Raw genomic sequence first — 12387 nt, 5'->3', positions numbered from 1 at the left:
AGAGCAGGTGCATTTATACGGAGACTTGATTACACACAGGTGGATTATATTTATCAGCATTAGGCATTTAGGACAACATTGGATCATTCAGAGATCCACAATGAACATCTGGAGTGAGTTTGCTGCACTGAAAGTGAAGGGATGAATAATATTGCCACCCCACTTTTCAGTTTTTGAATTTCCACAAAAATTTAAAATAACCAATAAATTTCGTTCAACTTCACAATTGTGTTCCACTTGTTGATTCTTCACCAAAAATTTACATTTGGTATCTTTATATTTGAAGCATGATATGTGGGAAAAGGTTGAAAAGTTCCAGAGAGCCGAATACTTTCGCAAGGCACTGTATAAATAACATAGGGTACTTCATAAATAACGTTTTTTAATTTTAAAAAAGCATGACAACTAGTGATGAGCGAGTATACTCGTTGAGCATGCTCGGGTGATCTCCTAATATTTGTGACTGCTCGGAGATTTAGTTTTCCTTGCCTCAGCTGAATGATTTGCGGCTGCTAGACAGCTTGATTACATGTGGGGATTCCCTAGCAACCAGGCAACCCCCACATGTACTCAGCCTGGCTAGCAGCCGTAAATCGTCCAGCTGCGGCAAGGAAAACTAAATCTCCGAGCAGTCATAAATACTCAGAGACCACCCGAGCGTGCTCGGGAAAACCCGAGCAACGAGTATATTCGCTCATCACTAGTGACAACCATCCCACCAGCGCCAAGGTGAACCCAAATAGGGATGGTCCTAACCTCTAGTATTAAAACCTTACCATATGTCAAAGTGACGTCAATGGGAATAAGGGCCGAGCAATTATCATAGTCAGTCAGACAATATATTGAGTCAAATCTTCCAATTTTAATTAGAATATATAATTACAGGATTGTTCACATGACAATATGATATTATGTTGGGAAATCAATACAATTGGTCAGAGAAATTCATAAATTCAGCAATGTCCTGTAAATCCATAGGAAAGCCACAGAGAGTTAACAACAGTCTTCACTCTCCTAATGGCCATAGCCAATCTTGTAAAACGTGTTGGGGAAATTATATTTCAATTGTACCTTGATTTCATTTTACCAACATCATACATGAGTTGAAGAATTTTCCTCATATATTTAAGAGTTCATGTTGCTATAATCATCTTGTACATATCTCTGTTCCTCCACTAAATTATACTTGGCTTCATGTTGCCACCACGAGGGGGGCTGCACTGTATACAGTTGTGTATGACCATAACGGAGGCACGTACAGAGCGGCCCTCTAGTGATAGCAACAAGAAGTCAAGATTTATAGAAGTAGCTGCTTAGTGAAACAAGACAGTGCTCTTGTCTGACAAAATGAGGCTTCATAGTCTTAACAAAAGGGTTGTAATCTTTTGAGTTCATTTTTTTTAAAGGGTTTATCCAGGACTAATTTTTTTATTATGGGCATAAAAACTAACAAGCAGCTAACTAGCTGCCTGTTCTACCTGGTGCTGGCACAGAGCAGACCACTCCTGCCGGCGATTCAGATGCTCAACAAGAAGGTATCTCTACTTTTTCCAGGATTCTTGGTCGACAGGAAGTGACTGCCGACATCATGCTGATTGACGGCTGGCTTTTCGCTGGATGTCAATCAGCATGACGTCAGTAGTCACAACCTGTCAACAGAGCAAAAGAGGAGTCGCTGTTCTGTTCAAGTGACGAGAGCAGAAGCTGCTGAATCGCCTGCAGGAGCAGTCTGTGACCACTGTGTGCCAGCAGAGGTTGATGCCGTGCACAGCAAGCAGGTAGGTATCAACCACCTGCCTGCTAGTTTTAGGCCCGTAATAAAAAAAAGTCCTGGATAAACTCCTTAACTCATTGACCACCTTGGAATTTTCCATTTTTGCATCTTTGACTTTTGCTCCCCTTCTTCCAAGAGCCATAACTTATTTTATTTTTCCGTCAATGTGGCCATGTTAGTGGCATTTAACATGTTAACACTGAGGCATTTGCTGCTTTATCTTTTGTTGTCAAGAAGCGCAAAAAAAAATACAATTTGTGTAAAACGAAAAAATGCTAAATGCAACAACTAAAATGTAATTACCATAAAATATATGAATTTAGTGTTATAAGCTATTGGCTCAGGATGTAATGTACAGTAGATGAGTCGTGGTAAAAACCGATGATAGCGCAGTGCTGCCATGTTTCTGGTTAGAAGAGAGGTACGTAATATGTAAGGGGAAGGATCTATTAGGTAAGGACTATTTCAGGAATGTTCCCAGGGGTACAAATGGGCTTAATAGGGTTATCCAGACTTTAGAATCTGATGGAACAGATTGGAGCATGACGCCCCCTACAAATTTCTGATATCCACAACCTCGCCCATCAGAAATTTTTAAGGTCATAACGGGCAAATGCAGAAGCATTTTAATGGATTACATCAGGTTCCACACTGTTCATTGATAGTCTCTCAAAATGCAGAGGAGCAGAGCAGGGGGTAACTATAATAGGTGTACTGGACTCAAAGGGCCCAAACAGACCCTTTGACCCAATACTATTACAGACCCTTTTTGACATTTTGCATTTGAGCCCCTAAGCTTCAAGCTATGCTAGACCCACCAAAATTCTAATATTGATGACCTATCCTAAGAATAGACCATCAATTTTAAAATCATGGATAATCCCCTTAAAGCTAAGTTTTTACATAATTCACTTTTTTTTCTTGGGCTTTTTAGTTAAAAATAAAAAGTTGTAGTTCCTCCTCTGCACAATAGGGGAGGTACAAACTAGCGTCAGAAAAAGGGGAATGGTTGCTCCACCTACCAGTCAAGTTTGAGCTCTAATTTCTCACCGACAACCTGATGGCAGCTCCTGTCCTCTTCCTTTTCCATGTCCCGTTCTATCTAGTCCTACATAATAGTTGGCAGAGATGGCTCCGCATCTGACTGCACACATTTATTCAAGACAGGACTGAGTGTTTGGAGACCTTGAACGTTAAACTAATATATATGTGTGTAAAAGTAATGTCTCTAGCTCTCCACATGTTGAACTATATCATCCAGCATGCTGTTCTGCCTGTATGCCTATACCCATGTGCAACATCTGAGCCTTCTCCAAATATGTCTTCCAATGAGAAAGATTTTTCTTTTTCTATGTACCATGAAAAATGAATGCTGAAAATTGTTCTGTTTTGATATGATATAATATATCTTTATATATATAAATATATATTAGTATACAAACTATTATTCTGCTTTCATACTGTATTTATTCCACCTGTTGTACCACCGGTGATCAGCTGTATCCTGTGAGAGAACCTAATAGCAAGCGTTCAATTTCCCTGCAGCACTTCCTCAGGGGAAACGAGGTACTACACCACAGATCTCATGCTGGGTCCTCCATGCCGGCTATATTGACTTGAGTTAAAGCTCAGCCCTAGAAATGGGTATGAGCTGCAATATCACATTCATATTTGACCAGTTTTAGCAAGAATGCAGCCATGTTTTTCCAGGAAGCCTTATTTATTTGGATGGTCATGTCTTGACTTAAGGGGTACATATCAAGTGTTTTTGAATGGGATGTCTCTAGACTTGTGCGACTCCCACAGATGGAAAGTATAGAGGTGTCAGAGTGCTAGGTTAGCACTGTGTCCGCTTCAAGGTTTCTTACTGGTCAGTGATGCTCTTGGCCACTGGACCTTTTGACTAAAATGGTGCTTTAGTTGAGTGAGTGGTCTGGCTGCGTACACTGCTCTGCAAAGGGAGACTACATGTATCGCTAAACCAAAGTTTAGTGTCGCAATAGTCAGAACCCAACAATAAGAAAGCGATGATGACCTATCTTAGCAATACACCATCGCCTTATGGGATCGAAAAGCTCTTTTTAAGGAGTTAAAACAAAAATAGAAAGTTATTCCCGAACCGCAGGACAGAGGATTTTCTTGCTGATTGCTCACCATCCAATGAATGTGGATATAAAAAGATCACACACCCCTGTTAAAATGCCAAGTAAATATACGACAAGAAGAAGAATTTCAGAACTTTTTCCACCTTTAATATCACCTAAAATCTGCACAATTGGTTTCAAAGATAAGCTGAAATCTTTTCGGGTGGAAAAAGAAATATAAAGAACACATTAATGTGGTTGCATAAATATTCACACCTTTAACCCCTTAGTGACAGAGCCAATTTTGTCCTTAATGACCAAGCCAATTTTTACAATTCTGACCACTGTCAGTTTATGAGGTTTTAGCTCTGGAACGCTTCAACAGATCTCACTGATTCTGAGAATGTTTTTTCTTGACATATTGTACTTCATGTTAGTGGTAAAGTTTCTTCGATGTGATTTGCATTTATTTATGAAAAAAGCAAAATTTGGCAAAAATTTAGAAAATTTTGCAATTTTCAAAATTTTAATTTTTGTGACCTTAAATCAGAGAGACATATCTCACACAATAGTTAATAAATAATATTTCCCACATGTCTACTTTACATTAGCACAATTTTGGAAGCATAATTTTTTTTTGTTAGGACATTATAAGGGTTAAAAGTTGACCAGCAATTTCTAATTTTTCCAACAAAATGTAAAAAAAAACATTTTCTTTAGGGACCACCTCACATTTGAAGTGAGTTTGGGGGGTCAATATGACAGAAAATACCCAAAAGTGACACCATTCTAAAACTGCACCCCTCAAGGTGCTCAAAACCACATTCAAGAAGTTTATTAACCCTTCAGGTGCTTCACGAGAACTAAAATAATGTGGAAGGAAAACAAGATAAAATGGGCCACAAAATTTATTGTGCAATTTCTCCTGAGTACACCAATACCCTGCCACTGTTTGGGTGCATAGCAGGTCTCAGAAGGAAGGGAGCACAGTTTGACTTTTTGAACACAAAATTGGCTGGAATCAATGGCGGGCTCATGTCGCATTTGGACACACCCTGATGTACCTAAACAGTTGAACCCCCTAATTCTAACTCTAACCCTAACCCCAGCCCTAACTATAATCCTAACCATAACCACAACCATAACCCTAACCACCACCCCAACCCCAACGTTACCCTAACCCCAACACCACAACTCTAACCCCAACACAACCCTAACCCCAACCATAGCCCCAACCCTAACCCAAGTCCAACCCTAGCTCTAACCCTAGCGCAACCCTAAACCTAGCTCTAACTCCACACCCTAACCCTAACCCTAGCCACAACCCTAACCCTAATGGAAAAATGGAAAAAAATAAAAAAAAATATTTTATTATTTTTACCTAAGTAAGGGGGGATTTGATTAACTTTTTTTTTATTTTGATCACTGTGATAGGGTCTATAACAGTGATCAAATTGAACCAATAGGAAAAATCTCCTAATGTTGCCGGGTGCCGGCAGGCAGATCTCAGTGGGTGCATTGCGCATGCATCCGTCTTTTTCTTTCAGGAAGATGACTCCGGGGGACGGGGAATGAGCCAGAGGGTCCAGGGACACCGGAGGTACCAGGCGGGCTCGGGGTACCCCATCTCTCCCCTGGTATGCTAGATCATATCAGAGGAGAGAGAAATAAATGGGAAATCACTGTTATTTTGTGAATAACGGTGATCACAAAACTGGGGACAATAGAGACCGACCTGAATCATGTTCTCTGGGGTCTCAGTTATGCCCAGTAGCTGAGACCCTGGATATTTTCCGACATTGGGGGGCGCTATAACCTTATTTCTCAGCGCCGTTAAAAAGTGGCGCTGAGGAATAAGTACCCTTAACTGCCACCATTAAAAGGCATATGGGAGGTTGTTAAAGGGTTCAACTAATATTTTGTTAAATTCCCCATTGAAACTATGCAGTCTTTTTTAGTTGAAAGTCTGTCAGCATGACACAACTAGAATTTATGACATTGAGTCTCTTAGCATGAACAAGCCGTGAGGTGGGGAAGTCAAGGAGTCCAAGGTCAAATGCCAGGACAGCATGTCAAAGACAAAAGGGAGAAGACAAACGAATAGTCAAAGGCAAAGTCCGGAGTCCTATAACTGAGGTCAGAGTACATCAATGGCAAAAGGGGTGTGTTCGGTGAGTGGTGGCAGCGTGTATGAGCGGGTGTGTGGACTGTGTCAGGGTGTGAATTATGCTTCCATTGCAGCATCGGACAGAGGTTGAATGCTGGACTGAGGGAGAGGAGATAGATTAACCCTTGCAGGTGCAACCCCAAGTCGCGTGCTGAGAAGTGGGTACGTGACAATGGGTACTTACTAATTGTGTGGGGTCGGTGTCGTGTCCCTCCACCCCGACGAGCGTTTCGTTCATACTTCTTCAGGGGGCACTGCAGGATCTGAGTCCCTGGCGGCATAGTGTGTTACTGATGGTAGCCTTTGTTACAGTGGTCCAAGCTCCATGCAGATCACTCACTAAGTCCCCCATGTGGTTCTGGGATTTTTGCTCACCGTTCTTTCTTGTGATCATTTTGACCCCATGGGGTGAGATCCTGCTTGGAACCCCAGATCAAGGGAGATTATTAGTAGTCTTGTATGTCTTCTATTTGCTTATTATTGCTCCCACAGCTGATTTCATGACACCAAGCTGCTTGCTTATTGCAGATTCAGTCTTCCCAGCCTGGTGCAGGGCTACAATTTTGTTTCTGGTGTCCTTCGACAGCTCTTTGGTCAACACCATAGTGAAGTTTGGAGTGTGGCTGTTTGAGGTTGTGAACAGGTGTCTTTTATACTGATAACAAGTTTAAACAGATGCCATTACTACTGGTAATGAGTGGAGGACAGAGGAGCCTCTTAAAGAAGAAGTTACAGTTCTGTGAGAGCCAGAAACCTTGCATGTTTTAGGTGACCAAATACTTATTTTGCACCATAATTTGCAAAATAAATCTTTCCAAATCAGACAAGGTGATTGTCTGGATTTGTTTTCTCATTTTGACTTTCACAGTTGTGATCTACCTAGGATGTCAAATACAGGCCGTTCCCATCTTTTTAAGTGGGAGAACTTGCACAGTTGGTGGCTGACTAAATACTTTTTTCCCCACAGTATATATTTTTTTGATCTCCGATTGATAAAACTAATGAAAATAGTCTGGACAAAAATGATTTGTACCCAAAGAAAATATTGTAAATAAGGGACATACAAACTTGGAATCAGTCAATCTGTTTATTTAGAGGGTGAAAAGTAGTTACTGCGCTGTTTGGTATCATGATGTGTACCACACTGAACATGGTCCAAATAAAGCTAAAGAGAAAGTTCTCTCAGGAGATTAGAAAGATAATTATTGACAAATATGTTTAGGTAAAGGCTATAAGACCATCTCCAGACAGCAAGATGTTCCCGTTGCAACAGTTGCACATATTGTTCAGAAGTTTAAGGTCTATTGAAGTGTAGCCAACATACCTGAACATGGCCTCAAGAGCAAAATTGGAAGACTGAAATTTGCCAAAACGCATATTGACAAGCCGACATGCCACAAAGCTTCTGGGAGAATATCTTTGGAGAGATGAGATAAAACTGGAGCTTTTTGGCAAGTCACATTAGCTATATGTTCACAGACACAAAAATGAACCATTCAAAGAAATGTGAATCGTCGTGGAGGCTCGCTTATGTTTTGGTGCTGCTTTATTGGATTTGGCATAGGGCGTCTTAAATCTGCGCAGGTTACAAAAAAATCTCAAGACTATCAATGCATTCTGAAGTGATATGTGCTGCCCAGTGTCAGAAAGCTTGGTCTGAGTCTTGGGTCATGGGTCCCATAACAGGATAATGACCCAGAACACACGCCGCTAAAAACATCCAAGAATGCCTGATCTCAATCTTATTCAGCATCTATGCAAGAAGGTGAAACACGCCTTCTGGAGAAGGCGCCCTTCTAACACAGGTAGAGTAGTTTACTCACAAGAAGTGGAACAAAAAACCTGTGGACAGGTGCAGAAGTCTCATTGGGAGTTACATTTGTTTGCAGTGATTGGCTCAAAAGGTTGTGCAAAAAAAAATGAAGATAATTTTTTCCAGGCCATTTTCATTAGTTTTTTTTTCTTTTATTTTTTTCTGTTTAACCCCTTAAGCCCCAAGGGTGGTTTGCACGTTAATGACCGGGCCAATTTTTACAATTCTGACTACTGTCCCTTTATGAGGTTATAACTCTGGAACGCTTCAACGGATCCCGGTGATTTTGACAATGTTTTCGCGAGACATATTGTACTTCATGATAGTGGTAAAATTTATTTGATATTACCTGCGTTTATTTGTGAAAAAAAATGGAAATTTGGCAAAAATTTAGAAAATTTTGCAATTTTCCAACTTTGAATTTTTATGCCCTTAAATCACAGAGATATGTCACACAAAATACTTAATAAGTAACATTTACCATATGTCTACTTTACATCAGCACAATTTTGGAAACAACATTTTTTTTGTTAGGGAGTTATAAGGGTTAACAGTTGACCAGCAATTTATCATTTTTACAACACCATTTTTTTTTAGGGACCACATCACATTTGAAGTAATTTTGAGGGGTCTATATGATAGAAAATTACCAAGTGTGACACCATTCTAAAACCTGCACCCCTCAAGGTGCTCAAAACCACATTCAAGAAGTTTATTAACCCTTCAGGTGTTTCACAGGAATTTTTGGAATGTTTAAAAAAAATGAACATTTAATTTTTTTTCGCAAAAAATTTACTTCAGTTCCAATTTGTTTTATTTTACCAAGGGTGACAGGAGAAAATGGACCCCAAAAGTTGTGCAATTTGTCCTGAGTACGATGATGCTCCATATGTGGGGGTAACCACCGTTTGGGCGCATGGCAGAGCTTGAAAGGGAAGGAGCGCCATTTGGAATGCAGACTTAGATGGATTGGTCTGCAGCTGTCACGTTGCATTTGCAGAGCCCCTGATGTACCTAAACAATACCACACAAGTGACCCCATATTGGAAACTAGACCCCCCAAGGAACTTATCTAGATGTGTTGTGAGAACTTTGAAACCCCAAGTGTTTCACTACAGTTAATAATGCAGAGCCGTGAAAATAAAAATCATTTTTTTTCCACAAAAATTATCTTTAACATCCAGTTTTGTATTTTTCCAAGGGTAACAGGAGAAATTGGACCTCAAAAGTTGTTGTCCAATTTGTCCTGAGTACTCTGATATTCCATATGTTGGGGTAAACCCCTGTTTGGGCGCACGGGAGAGCTCGGAAGGGAAGGAGCACTGTTTTACTTTTTCAACGCAGAATTGGCTGGAATTGAGATCGGACGCCATGTCACGTTTGGAGAGCCCTGATGTGCCTAAACAGTGGAAACCCCCAATTCTAACTGAAACCCTAACCCAAACACACCCCTAATCCCAACCACACCCCTTACCCCAACCCTAACCACACCCCTAACTCCAACACACCCCTAACCCTAATCCCAACCATAACCCTAACCACACTCCTAACCCTGACACACCCCTAACCCTAATCCCAACCGTAAATGTAATCCAAACCCTAACCCTAGCCCCAACCCTAACCCTAGCCCCAACCCTAACCCTAACCCTAGCCCTAACCCTAACCCTAGCCCCAACCCTAGCCCCAACCCTAGCCCCAACCCTAGCCCTAACTCTAGCCCTAACCCTAGCCCTAACCCTAGCCCTAATCCTAACCCTAGCCCTAACCCTAATGGGAAAATGGAAATAAATACATTTTTTTAATTTTTCCCTAACTAAGGGGGTGATGAAGGAGGGTTTCATTTACTTTTACAGCGGGTTTTCTAGCGGATTTTTATAATTGGCAGCTGTCACACACTAAAAGACGCTTTTCATTGCAAAAAATATTTTTTTGCATTACCACATTTTGAGAGCTATAATTTTTCCATATTTTGATCCACAGAGTCATGTGAGATCTTGTTTTTTGCGGGACAAGTTGACTTTTTTTGGTAACATTTTCGGGCACGTAACATTTTTTGATCGCTTTTTATTCCGATTTTTGTGAGGCAGTGTGACCAAAAACCAGCTATTCATGAATTTCATTTGGGGGGGCCGCGTTTATACCATTCCGCGGTTGGTAAAATGGATAAAGCAGTTTTATTCTTCGGGTCAGTACGATTACAGCGATACCTCATTTAGATAATTTTTTTATGTTTTGGCGCTTTTATACAATAAAAACTATTTTATAGAAAAAAGAATTATTTTTGCATCACTTTATTCTGAGGACTATAACTTTTTAATTTTTTTGCTTATGATGCTGTATGGCAGCTCATTTTTTGCGGAACAAGATGACGCTTTCAGCGGTACCATGGTTATTTATATCTGTGTTTTTGATCGCGTGGTATTCCACTTTTTGTTCGGCGGTATGATAATAAAGCGTTGTTTTTTGCCTCGGGTTTTTTTTTTTTTACAGTGTTCACTGAAGGGGTTAACTAGTGGGACAGTTTTATAGGTCGGGTTGTTACGGACACGGCGATACTAAATATGTGTACTTTTATTGTTTTTTTTAAATTTAGATAAAGGAATGTATTTATGGGAACAATATATATATATATATTTTTTATTTATTTAGGAATTTTTTTATTTTTTTTTACACATCTAAATATTTTTTTTTTACTTTATAACATTGCCCTGGGGGGGCATCATGTTATCAGGTCAGATCGCTGATCTGACACTTTCCAGAGCACTGTGTCAGATCAGGGATCTGACGTGCACTGCTCCTGGCTTACCAGCACTTGCTCTGAGCAGGCGCTGGTAAGCCACATCCCTGCAGGACCCAGATGCCGCCCCGCGGCCATTTTGGATCCGGAGCCTGCAGGGAGGAGACGCTTGGTACAAGGTGAGCACATTGCCTTGTACCGAGGGTCTCAGGGAAGCACGCAGGGAGCCCCCTCCCTGCGCAATGCTTCCCTATGCCCCATGTTTGATCGCAGTATGTCAGGGGTTAATGTGCCGGGGGCGGCCCGTGACCTCTCCTGGCACATAGTGCCGGATGTCAGCTGCGATAGTCCCCCCCATGAGCATGGCCGATCGCTATGACGCACTATCCTGTCCCTGGGAATTAAGTCCCAGCCCCCAGGTCACCTTGACGGGATAATATGTCATATGGGATTAAGGGGTTAACCAAAACTCAAAAGCAATGTCTGATTTTCATTCACTGATATTCAGTAAGATTAAAATGAAATTACTTTTGTCAGTTTCAAGTTATTTCAGCGACTATTGTGGGTTTTTCTTACTTTAACAGAAGGGTAGTAACAATTTTGGCAATGTATGTATTGCCAAAAAGTTCAACTTTATTCTCATAAGACTATAACATGTTCCACCACATGCTTTTGGTAAATTTTGCCAACAAAAAGTTTTTGCCTTGTCACGTTACCCCACAGGCCAGACATAGGAAGAACAAGGAGATTGTTGTAGTACACAACCAACATTTGCCAGAAATTCCTGCAGCTTCTTTAATGTTGCTGTAGGCCACTTGGCAGCCTCCTGAACCAATTTTCTTCCTGTCTTTTCATCAATCCCGTCATCGGCTAAATCTGAACACAACCACATGCACAATTACAGGAGCATGTTCACACCTATGCAACTACATTATTTTAGTTGTGTTGTTATTTATCATTTTAATGTTACATCACATTTTGCATCTATTACATAAGTTACATGTTGTTTTGTCAGTGATTTTTTTCTTTTAATCTATTCATCATGTATCCAAACGTTATGCAGATGAAGTATGCTTTGGTGCACATCACATTCCGATATAAAATTAGGAGTTTTATTTTCATTGGAACTGTTTTAGTTTTACCAGATAAGCAGAACGGCATTTTACAATATACTGTTAGGGACGACTTTCTTGGCTTAAACCCCATTGATTATTGCCATCAATCCAGTACTGTAGATCTCAGGATGTTACATTAGATGCCAACTAACAGAGTGCTCTTCTATTACAATGGTCCTACTAATTGAGGAGAAATCCCCAGTGGCGCTCACTTATTAGCAGTAAAGTGCTGGTAATGTGAATGCTGAGAAAGCAAAATGATCACAGCAGTGGAAGCGTCAAGAATCATTGCAAATATGACAATTCAGTCAAAAACAAATAATTAAAAAAACGAATCATGTAGCTGCACCTCTGCTTTGCTCCCTATATTGCTAAGAACATTTATGCTATAGAACCAATTGACTGCTATGGGACAATTCGATATACAGTTATACTCAAAAGTTTACATACCCTGGCAGAATTTTTGATAACACCAAATCTTTTTCTCCACTCATGGTTAGTGGTTGCGTGAAGCCATTTATTGTCAAACTACTGTGCTTTCTCTTTTTAAATTATAATGACAACCCAAAACATCCAAATGACCCTGATCAAAAGTTTATATACCCCATTTCCTAATACGGTGTATTGCCCCCTCTGACATCAATGATAGCTAGAAGTCTTTTGTGGTACTTGTGGATGAGGTTCTTTATTTTCTCAG

The sequence above is a fragment of the Ranitomeya variabilis genome, chromosome 5 (assembly GCF_051348905.1).
Source record: "Ranitomeya variabilis isolate aRanVar5 chromosome 5, aRanVar5.hap1, whole genome shotgun sequence".
NCBI lineage: Eukaryota > Metazoa > Chordata > Amphibia > Anura > Dendrobatidae > Ranitomeya > Ranitomeya variabilis.
The sequence above is the reverse complement of the archived record's forward strand: the minus strand, read 5'-3'. Positions refer to the sequence as shown.